The 10,900-nt window shown below is 52.7% G+C and overlaps 1 pseudogene; it reads left to right on the forward strand.

The window, feature by feature from the left end:
* Nucleotides 1-9,310: 9,310 nt before the first annotated feature.
* On the forward strand, nt 9,311-9,850 carry LOC109944226 (calcium-dependent protein kinase 3-like; annotated as a pseudogene).
* The last annotated feature ends 1,050 nt before the right edge of the window (nt 9,851-10,900 follow it).

Consider the following 10,900-nt stretch of genomic DNA (forward strand, 5'->3'; position numbering starts at 1 on the left):
AGCAGTATGCAAAACCTGCTTCGACTGAGCTTGTTGAGATGCAGCTTCGGCTAGTTCCTTTTGCTTCTGGATTGTAACATGGCACGTCCTAGTGGTGTGGCCCTTGCCCTCTCCACAGAATAGGCAAAACAGTCTCCTTGGCTGATCTCCGAATCTTCCGCCGAAGCCCCTGGCGCCTCTGCCTCTTGGAGCTGGTGGCCGAAAGGAAGTTTGTTGTTGCCCCGAAGCCTGTGAGGAGCACTGCGGCCTGTTTTGCTGACTCCCCTTATCATCATTCTGAGTGCTGTGAATGGAACGGACATGCCTCGGGTAGTATCTTCCTCCGAAGCCCCTGGTCATCTCAGAAAATCTGAAGGCCTCCTCCCTTCTTTGGCGAAAGTCATTGTCGGCACGAATGTACTCATCCATCTTTTGGAGCAATTTCTCCAAGGTCTGAGGAGGCTTCCGAGCAAAGTATTGAGCTGCAGGTCCAGGACGAAGCCCCTTGATCATGGCTTCGATAACGATTTCATTGGGCACCGTTGGTGCCTGCGCCCTCAATCGTAAGAACCTTCGGACATAGGCCTGAAGGTATTCTTCGTGATCCTGAATACACTGGAAGAGGGCTTGAGCTGTAACCGGCTTCGTTTGAAATCCTTGAAAGCTGGTCAGTAACATATCCTTCAGCTTCTGCCATGAAGTGATTGTTCCTGGCCGAAGGGAGGAATACCAGGTCTGAGCAACATTCCTGACGGCCATGACGAAAGACTTCGCCATGACTGCAGCGTTGCCCCCGTACGAAGACACTGTTGCTTCGTAGCTCATCAAGAATTGCTTCGGGTCGGAGTGGCCGTCAAACATGGGGAGCTGGGGTGGCTTATAGGATGGAGGCCAAGGAGTAGCCTGCAGCTCAGCAGACAGAGGAGAAGCATCATCAAAAACAAAATTTCCCTGATGGAAATTATCATACCAGTCGTCTTCGTTGACGAAGCCCTCCTGATGAAGGTCTTTCTGATGAGGCCTTCTGTTCTGCTCATCGTGAGTGAGATGGCGAACTTCCTCAGAAGCTTCGTCAATTTGCCTTTGCAACTCAGCTAGGCGGGCCATCTTCTCCTTCTTCCTCTGTACTTGTTGATGTAGCATCTCCATCTCTCTGATTTCTTGGTCCAGCTCTTCTTCCTCAAGCGTCGGGCTAACAGCTTTTCTCTTCTGGCTTCTGGCCTCCCGAAGAGAGACGGTCTCCTGGTTGTGGTCCAGCGGTTGTAGTGCTGCAGCCCCAGCCGCTGAAGCTTTCTTCGGCGCCATAGCGAAGGTCTATAGCTTCCGAAGGTGTTCACGAAGACTCGAAGTGGAAGTGAGTTCACCGGAGGTGGGCGCCAATGTTGGGGACTTGTTCTCAAGTGCTAAGAGTTAAGAACAAGGCAACATAAAAAGTGTTAAGTGTTAAAATCCTTCGTCCTTCGAAGCATTATGTTCCTTCGGGAAATAATGAGTCTCGGACGAAGGTCATGAAAGGCATACCTTCGTAAACATAACAAGTAATGACGAAGGACTCACATAAAGCATGAAATATGATATAAGCATCACCATAGAATCATTTCTATTTTATTAACATGGAAAAACAGAAATGATTCCAAATTACAAATGTACCTTCGGTCCTGAGAGAAGGTGAAAAGTACGAGCGTGATGCCAAAAACAAATGCCAAGTAAGCGTGTCCAGTACGGGAGTACTGTTCATCTATTTATAGACGCGGGACGCAGCCCACGTAAAATTACATTCATGTCCATTACATTTGTTAACGGCTTATGGAAATCTGTCGAGGCCCCCGAAGTCTTTTCATCTTTAAGTCGGTTCCCCCTTCTGCCATCGCGCCGAAGCTTCCCTGCGCACAGCTTCGGCTACACTCGACCTTCGTCTGGTTCAGGCTTCGTCCTGGCCGTGCTCCATATTCATAATTCTGGATCCGAAAATACCTGTTCACATAATCCACTCGGAAAACATTGTCAAATCATGTTTTTGAGGACCTTCGGAGGACGAAGGCCCCCAACAAGCATATTGTAAAATAAGGGGCAAACACTGACTTAATGGGGTGTATAGAGAGGTTTAGCATTTTTACTTGGGTCAGTAGGTAGACATAAACTTCTACAAATTTTGCTAACCCTAGTCAAACAATATTTCTATTTTTTTCCCTAATATTAAGTTTTCAGCAGTTTCTTAATTAATTCAAAACTTTAGAAAAGAATACAAGAACTAGGGGTTTTACTATTTTTATCTGATAGTTCATATTTCTCAGAGTCTAGCAAAATTGGTTTGACCATTTTTGGATGATTATTCTTCAAGTTATGCATTTATTAAGTCATCTGCCATATTAAAAGAAACTAAATTCGGAAATGGAAAAGAAAACAGGTTTGCGCTGAGGCCCCTGGGTTTTATCTCCTTCTTTTCTCCCAAAACAGTCCTCGGTCTACTATTGGCATGGGTCACTGACATTGCACAAAACCCCCTGGACCTAACCGAAATCTAACCCACGCTCCCTAGCTGCCTTAAACAGTACCCGCGACATAGATTACGGCGGCGAGGCTTACCGGCGGCAGAAGAGCTCCGGCGGGGTGGTCAGTGACGTCCGGGAGGTCACGACGGTCACGTCGGTGTGCGGGTCGGCGTCGGAGGTGGTTGGAGCTACCCTGGCCAAGAGCACAGGCGGCGGGGGTCATCGGTGGCTCCTGTTCCGGCCAAACCACGGCGGTATAGTTCAATTAAGGTGCACGAGAAGCTCCACGGGGTGATGTAGAAGCCATGCGTGCAACGAATTGGAAATCGGTGCAGAGGCTTACCCGGTCCACGTGCGCCGGCGGGTTCTTGAACTCCGGTGAGCACGATTGAGCTATTCCAGTGACGCGGGTCCCCGGTTCAAGCTTGAGCAAGCCTCACGGCCTCACCAGGAAGCTATCTGAGGGCTTGGATCAAACGGAGGAGGACGGGAAAAGGGGCTGGCCACGGTGGTTGCTCTCGGGCGGCACTGGCGGGTCGCGGGGAGGTCGCCGGAGCTAATGGCTGGCTCGGGTAAGTCAGGCGAGGTACGGAGGAGGCAACGGGGAAGGCAGCCGAGCACTGGGGCGGGCTTTATAGCCGTGGCGCGGGCGTGGTCACGGGCGGCCGCGGGCGCGCGGGGGTTCGCGCACGGGCGTGCTCTGAGCACGCCCCCGGATGTCAGCTCGCGTCGAACACGTGGAAGCTTGCTTCTGCCATGGTTCAACGGCGGATTAGAGCACCATAGCGTGCGTATCTTGGCAAAGTCACTGTGTACGGTCGCTTCTCTGCTCCATATCCTACCTTTTTGCTGTGAGTTCCAAGTCAAGATATGGTCGGGGTAGGGGGATAGAGGGGGAAGAAGTTTGCTGTGTCAGCTAGGTCCGAGCCGAGACAAAAGTGGTGTCAAGTCTTGTCTAGCGCCCTAGGGTAGGTGTCATCTCTTTCCAGGGTGTTCTAGGGTTAATTTGGCGCCACTTTGTCAATTGGGTCGAAGGGTTTTGAAATTTGGATTAAGGTGAACATGTGGAATCTTTGTGCAAGGGTTAGTTTTTGTACTTAGGCAAAAATTGAATTCTCCCTTGTGCTGAACCTTAGGTGAACTTTTTAGGACTTTTCTGAAAACTTTTTGGGGGTACTTCCTTACTATTAATTGTAGGTTATGAAGTATATTACAACTTTTATATTTGGCCCAACCCATGATCATAAGGTTTACATGATCTTTTGATCATAGCTTCAATTAGGGTTCCTATTGCCCATGAGGGGGTTTGCTTTAGGGTTTTGGGAAACCCTCACTAAGATGTGCATGACAAGCTAGGGCATGATATCCAAGATAGTTTGCACTTGATTAGGACATTGAATTCCAAGTTTGAGGTACTTTGCCCAAATAAATCTTCATGTAATAATGGGTTAAATGGGGTAGCCGTGGGGTGGACACCCTGAGTAACACCTGAGGTGTTACAGGCGCAGCTGTTGGCGACGGGCCTCCGCCGGCCGCAGTGGCTGCGGGAGCATCAGGAACACCTTCGACGGTTTCTGGGGGCGGCGCCGGGGTGACCTAGGACACATCCGCCACCGGGTTCGACTCTGAGTCAGGTTGCGCGCTGTTCAAAGCCCCGAAGTCCTCCACCTTCTCATTACGCGCCGCCTGAGACACAGCACACAGACTCAGCAAACCCATATACAACCCACATTCAACAACACCAAACAAAAGTCAAACATTACCTGACCCCTCGCCGTCTCGGACCGCTCCCTGACCACCTCCCGACCGTGAGGGCCCCACATCCGGTCGAAGCGGGCTCCCGCGGATTCCTTCACTACAGGGTCCTCAACCTTGTAAATATCGCGCTCGAAATCCTCATCAGCTTGGTCGAAGACTTCATAGTGCTGGCACCTTTCGCGGGACAGCGCGTTCATCGCCCCTTCGCAGGTAACCAGGGAGGCATAGGACATAAACCCCTCCACGATGGCGGGGAGCGCCAGCAACTCCTCCTGCAGCCACTCGAGGCAGCGAAGTCCGGGCTCTCGGTCTGGCACCTCGAAGTCCGCGGTCTGCGCGCCCTACTTGTGGTATGAGTCCATAAGCTGCTTGCGTGTCCGCTCATCCTCCGAGCGCGTCGAAGCCTCGGCCCTCTCCACACGGGTCTGCAGAGCGTTGAGCCGCTCCTCCAATTCCTCGGCGCACTGTCTTGCAAGACTGCCCTCCGCCCGCGCCAAATTGGCCTCCGCCTGCGCAGACTGCGCCTTGGCGAGGGCCTCATTAGCCTCCTTCCTCTCCTCAGCCAGTTGGCGCCGGAGGTCAGTCCTCTCACCCTCCAGCGCGGCCACCTTATCCGCCAACTTGCGGCACTTATTGTCGGTGGCCGACTTTTCCTGGACGGCGTCAGCATGTTGCGCCCGAAGTCTCTTGACTTCGGGAGACACAACTGCCGTAAGGGCCCCCGACGCCGCGCGGTCTGCGAAGTCAGCCACCTACAAGACACACATAAGACCACAGCCCCAACGAAGCTGGTAAAAACTGAAGTCTAGCTCAACTTACTTGACTTAATGCCTCCTTCAGCCGGCAGGACACAGCGCCCGCCTCGTCCCTGACGGCAGTGAGTGCCGGAATCTCACTACCAGCACTAAGAGCACTACCCTTCGCTCTGGGCACCACGGTAGCCGCCGCTGTCGCCACGGCGGGCGGAACGACAACAAGTTGGTCTTCGCCCGACCCTGCAACGTATCAACAAATTAAAAAAAACTCGAGCTAACGACTTACCAACAAGATAATCATCCACGCTAATATCGGTGGCGAAGTCGGCAACGCGCTTGCCCGGTGGAGGCAACTCTCGGGCCTTCACGGCTCCCGCCGGGACAGACTTAGTACCACCGGCGGCGGCCGCCTTCGCAGCCTCCGGCTCCCTGCTGGACCCAGGGGCAGCCGACTTCGCCGCCAGCGTCGGCTGGCTTCCGCCGGGGGCAGCAGCCTTCGCAGTCCCCCGCGACCTCTTCGGCCTAACCTCATGCAGCCTGATGACCGCCTGGCGCTTCTGCGCAGCTCCCTGACGATCCTTGTCCATCACTGCCGACACAACAGCAGCAATATTCCGCCCGTAAGGAAATACTCTCCAATCATGAACCATGCGAGATGTAAAAAAGTCTTCGCCGGCCGCGCGGGGGATAGGAACATTCTTAGGCCACCAACCCCCGGTAACCCTCAGCATCCGCGCCAAAGACTCCCGGAACTCGGGCGAAGACATCCTTCCCCCCGGGGCCGCACATGTCCTCATCAATTCCCTAACAAAACCATCAGAAACCCCCAGTCCTCCCGTACCAATACCTAGCTTCCTCTTCTTAGAGGATGGGGCGGCCGCCGGCGCGGGGTCATCTCCAGTCTCTACCGCCGGCTTCTTCCCTCGATGATCCACATCGTCTTGCCCGGGATAACCGCCATACGGCAGACGGTTCAACTCGAAGACCCTGTTCAAGCGGTCATTAGACCCGCGTATATCCCAGCTACGCTGGCCCTCTGTCTTCGGCACGTACCGACCGACAATCTGCCCCATCCTCCGCCTCACGCACAAAGGCCGCCGGATCGCGGCTACGTAGATCCAGTGCGAAGGCGGGACTTCGCACCACCATCCCATCACGGGAAGGCATCTGGCGAGGGCATACTTCGCCCAGCGCCCAGCCATGCGCCAAAGGCCACACCCCATATGCCACAAACTCCTCAACCAAATCGCGCCCGCTGCTCAGGCCGGCGGCGCACCGAAGGGCCCCTTCGTCTGCATCCTCCTCCGCCACTTCAAACGGCGGGTATGCGGAGTAATAATGCGAGCACATCTCGGCCACGGGGAGCCCCGAATGGTCTTCGACTGTGCCCTCCGCAACGTAGAACCAAAACTCATGCCAGTTGCCCCATTTGTTGCGGGCGCAAGGAACCAACTCAACTACCTCCATCGAGGTCTTGCTGGTCTTTGGCGTAAATGTACAGGACCCAAACTGGGCAACCTTACTTCCAATCATCCTTTTCTGCCAGTGCAGGCAATAGTACTTCGCGAAGACTTCAACCGATGGCTGTCCGCCGTACGAAGTCATCGCCTAGACATACTTCGACAGAGCCACCACGGCATTCGGAGTCAGCTGATGGATCTGGACATTAAATCTGCGCAGGACTTCTCCCACAAATCGGTGCGCAGGCAGGCGAAGACCAGCGGCAAAGAACGCCTCGAACACAACCAACTCGCCTTCTGGCTCGGGGACCTCCTCCGTCTCCGGGACACGAGCGACTCCGCCGCCAAAGTAACCAAGCTGCTGCATATCTTGCACGCGGACCGAGGACATCCGCGACACATCGAAATCCACCGTATCGCCGGCGCGCAACTCCTCCACCGCCACAGTGCTCAGCGTCTCCTCAGACGACGCGTCGGCCGGCGGCGTAGCGGCAGCAGAAGAAGAAGAGGTCGGCATCGCTACGTACCGTCGGCGGCGACGGGCGGTCTGCTTCACACGGGCCAGATCTCCGGCGAACAAGATCAAGGAGGGCAGACGAGCAGCAAGAGGTTTGAAAAGGCGGTTAGGGTTTTCGCGGAGCGCAGAAAGATAAAGTTCAAAACGCGCCGCCCCCCGTCCCCTTTTATACACAGGGCGCGGCGCTTCGGGAAACCCGCAGTCCAACAGTACGGCGTCAATCAACGGTCATGTCAAAAACCCCCGCGGAACCACTTCGAGCGAGGGAAGCGTCTCCGCCATCTAGCGACGTCTTCGGCACCAGATGACTTAGTCGAACTGGTCCCTCGGAGGGAAAATGTTGGGGCGAAGGCGAAGACGCCACCCTTCACTCGATGCCTTCGCCGCAATCGCTGGACCAACGGAGACAAGACAACGGGCAAACTCACCCTTCGTCCCATACGTCACCGGACGAAGACCTGTGACGAGGTCGTCTCATCTTGCGACCTCGTCCAGCATGGAGGCCGACATGTGATCCGGCCCATTGTAACAGGTCCTGCGTGGCCGCTGTGCATTACGGGCCTAATTTGTAAAGGCATCCCTGTAATTACGGTCTGTAACCCCGCTTTATGGGAATATTCCGGGGATAACCTAGGTGTCTGAGAGCACATGCATCCTTAACACAGGACGCTGGGCACTCAGATACCTATAAATACCCCCGCACAGTGCCCTTGAGAGGCTAGATTAACAGAGCTATTGCCATCTCGTGCGAGAACCCTGTTTACGTCACTACACACCCCCGTTGGATCCCCTTGCACCAGAGAGCAAGTTCCAACACCATCAACAAGTCCAAAATTCATAGGACAATTGATGAAGCCGCCGAAGAAATGTGTCACCTTACCCAGGACGCCCAAGACCAAAGGCCCCAGCACAGGGAGCTTCGTCAAGAAAATTCATACAATGATGATGAATGGTACAGTGACTTTCATCATGGCAATTTTGCTTTTGATGATGCTTCTCCCTTGGTAGCAGAACTGTAGGCTACCCCGTGGCCCCCGTCATACAAGCCACCTCAGCTTCCTATGTATGATGGACACTCAGACTCGAAGCAGTTCCTGATGAGCTACGAAGCAACCATATCTTCATATGGGGGCAATACTGCAGTCATGGCAAAATCCTTCGTCATGGCAGTCAAAAGCGTAGTGCAAACTTGGTACTCTTCTCTTTGGCCAGGGACAATTACATCTTGGTAGCAGCTAAAGGACATCCTGGTCACTAGCTTCCAGGGCTTTCAAATGAAGCTAGTCACCGCTCAAGCTCTGTTCCAGTGCACACAAGACCAGGAAGAGTACCTCCAGGCGTATGTCCTAAGGTTCCTGCGACTGAGAGCCCAGGCACCTACAGTGCCCAATGAGATTGTCATTGAGGCCATGATCAAGGGGCTCAGACTAGGACCAACGACACAATATTTTGCAAGGAAGCCGCCGCAAACCTTGGAGCAGCTTCTCTAGAAAATGGATGAATACATCGGAGCTGATAATGATTTTCGGCAAAGAAGGGAAGAAGCTTACAGATACTTTGAGATGGCTAGGGGCTTCGGAGGAAGATTCCACCCTAGGCATGTCAAGTCAATCCATAATGGTTGCCCAAGTGATGATAGGGGAAGCCAACCCCAAAGGCAAAAGCACAGCTCCTAATCATCTGGGTCGCAACAAAGTTCTTTCAGGCCACCAGCTCCAAGAGGCAGAGGGGGCAGAAGCTTCGGAGGAAGATACGGAGATCAGCCCAGGAGACTGTTTTGCTTGTTCTGCGGCGAAGATAAAGGCCACACCACAAGAATGTGCCAAGTCACGATTCAGAAGCAGAAAGAGATTGTCGAAGCTGAAGCACGGCAAAATTAGCCGAAGCAAGTCCTACATACTGCTTCATGATATTCTCCCTATGTTCCAGAATACGTAGGTATACAAGAAATTGATAAATGTTTGTGGGTTTTGTTAAGAACGTGGGTACCGACGTTCTTATATCAGTTAAGTTCATGGGTTTTTTTAAGAACGTGGGTACCCACGTTCTTAAATTAAGTTCGTGGGCCCTAGCCAAAACCGTCAAACTTAATCTAATAGGAACGTGGGTACCCACGTTCTTAAATTAAGTTCGTGGGCCAACTCCAAACTATCGAACTTAACCCAAAATACCTAGATCCCTATCCCGCGCCGCGAGTCACTTTCACCATCTCTCACTCTTATCCGCCCGCGCGCCCACAGCTGCGCGTAGCACCTCGCCGCCCACCCGCGCGGCCACCGCGCCCACCCTAGCGCCCCAAATGCCGCTCCAACCCTAGCCTCCCGCCACGCCTTTGGATCTCGGGCGGCCATGGGCAACTGCTGCCGCTCGCCGGCCGCCGTCGCGCAGGAGGACGTCAGCTCCTCGCACTTCCCCGCATCCAACGCGAAGAAGAAGCCGCACCAAGTGTCGTGTCCCTACGAGAGGCGTGCAAGGACGAGGGCGTCGTCCACCTTGTCATGGAGATCTGCGAGGGCGGTAAGCTCTTCGACCGCATCGTCGCGCGGGGGCACTACACCGAGCGCGCCGCCGCCAATTTCACTCGCACCATCGTCGAGGTCATCCAGCTCTGCCATCGGCACGACGTCATCCACCACGACCTCAAGCCGGAGAACTTCCTCTTCGCCAATAAGAAGGAGAACTCACCGCTCAAGGCCATCGACTTCGGTCTCTCCATCTTCTTCAAGCCTGGTGAGTCACACCAACCGAGATCCTTTCCCAATTTCGGATGATTTTCTGTGCACTTCCGTGATTTCTGGTTTTAGTGGGAGGAAACTTGACGGTAGAGCTCAAAGTAGCAAAATGTACTTCTTTTTTCCTGCAATCCATAAAAAATGTGGTTATTACTAGCTCTGCAACCCGAAAACAACTTGGTGGTTCTTTCATAGGCAATTAGCTATTACTAGCTGCAAGATAGTATCTGGTAGTGATCCGGTAGATATTGTTAATCTCCTTTTTAGGATAATATCTAGTGGTACTGACGATAATTTTTAGGACATCGGTTCAGCCGGGCTCTTTCTTCCCTATTATAGAGCATTTTGGTTTGATGAAGAATAAAAATATATTGTGTTGGGCTTTGCCTGGTTGGTACATCAAAGTCTTAGGATGTTTGTGGTGTGGTACACACTTTTGTCATTTCGATTTGCAACTTAAATGTTAATTATTTTATGAAATACTATGTAGACAACACGAGGACAGTCCACTCTAACTTAACTTACTGAGTCACTTGAGTATTCAGCTCATGGAGCAGATTTATATGTCACCGTGCAGACTTTGTTTTAAGGAAAAATGGTCTTATCACTACAGGAAAAAACTTAATTCCCGTCGGCCAGGAACTGACGAGAATAAGCATTAAACCGACGGGAATAAGTAATTCCCATTGGTTTAGGGCTTATTCCCGTCGGTTGTCAGCCGATAGGCGTCAGGTGTCGGGGATAAGGTTATTCCCGTCGGCCGCTGACGGGAATAATTAATCCCCGTCGGCCAATAACTAGCCGACGGGAATTACGGCTAATTCCCGTCGGCCAGCACAACCGACGGGAGTTATTAATTAATCCCCGTCGGCCAAATCAGCCGACGGGAATTAACTATTAACTCCCGTCGGCACCAGATCAGCCGACGAGAATTAACTATTAACTCCCGTCGGCGAGGTCAGCCGACGGGAATTAACCAGGGACGACGGGAGTTAATAGTTAATTCCCGTCGGTTATGGTCAATCCGACGGGAATTAACTGGGCCGACGGGAGTTAACCTATAATTCTGCAACAGCAACACTAAATTAGATATTTCTCCACAATTGCACACATAACATACACAGAACATACACATCACAAACATATGACAAAACATATCACATGAACATACAAATCACAAACACATTGATATGATTCACACATCACA

This window comes from Zea mays, chromosome 2 (genome assembly GCF_902167145.1).
Source record: "Zea mays cultivar B73 chromosome 2, Zm-B73-REFERENCE-NAM-5.0, whole genome shotgun sequence".
Lineage (NCBI taxonomy): Eukaryota > Viridiplantae > Streptophyta > Magnoliopsida > Poales > Poaceae > Zea > Zea mays.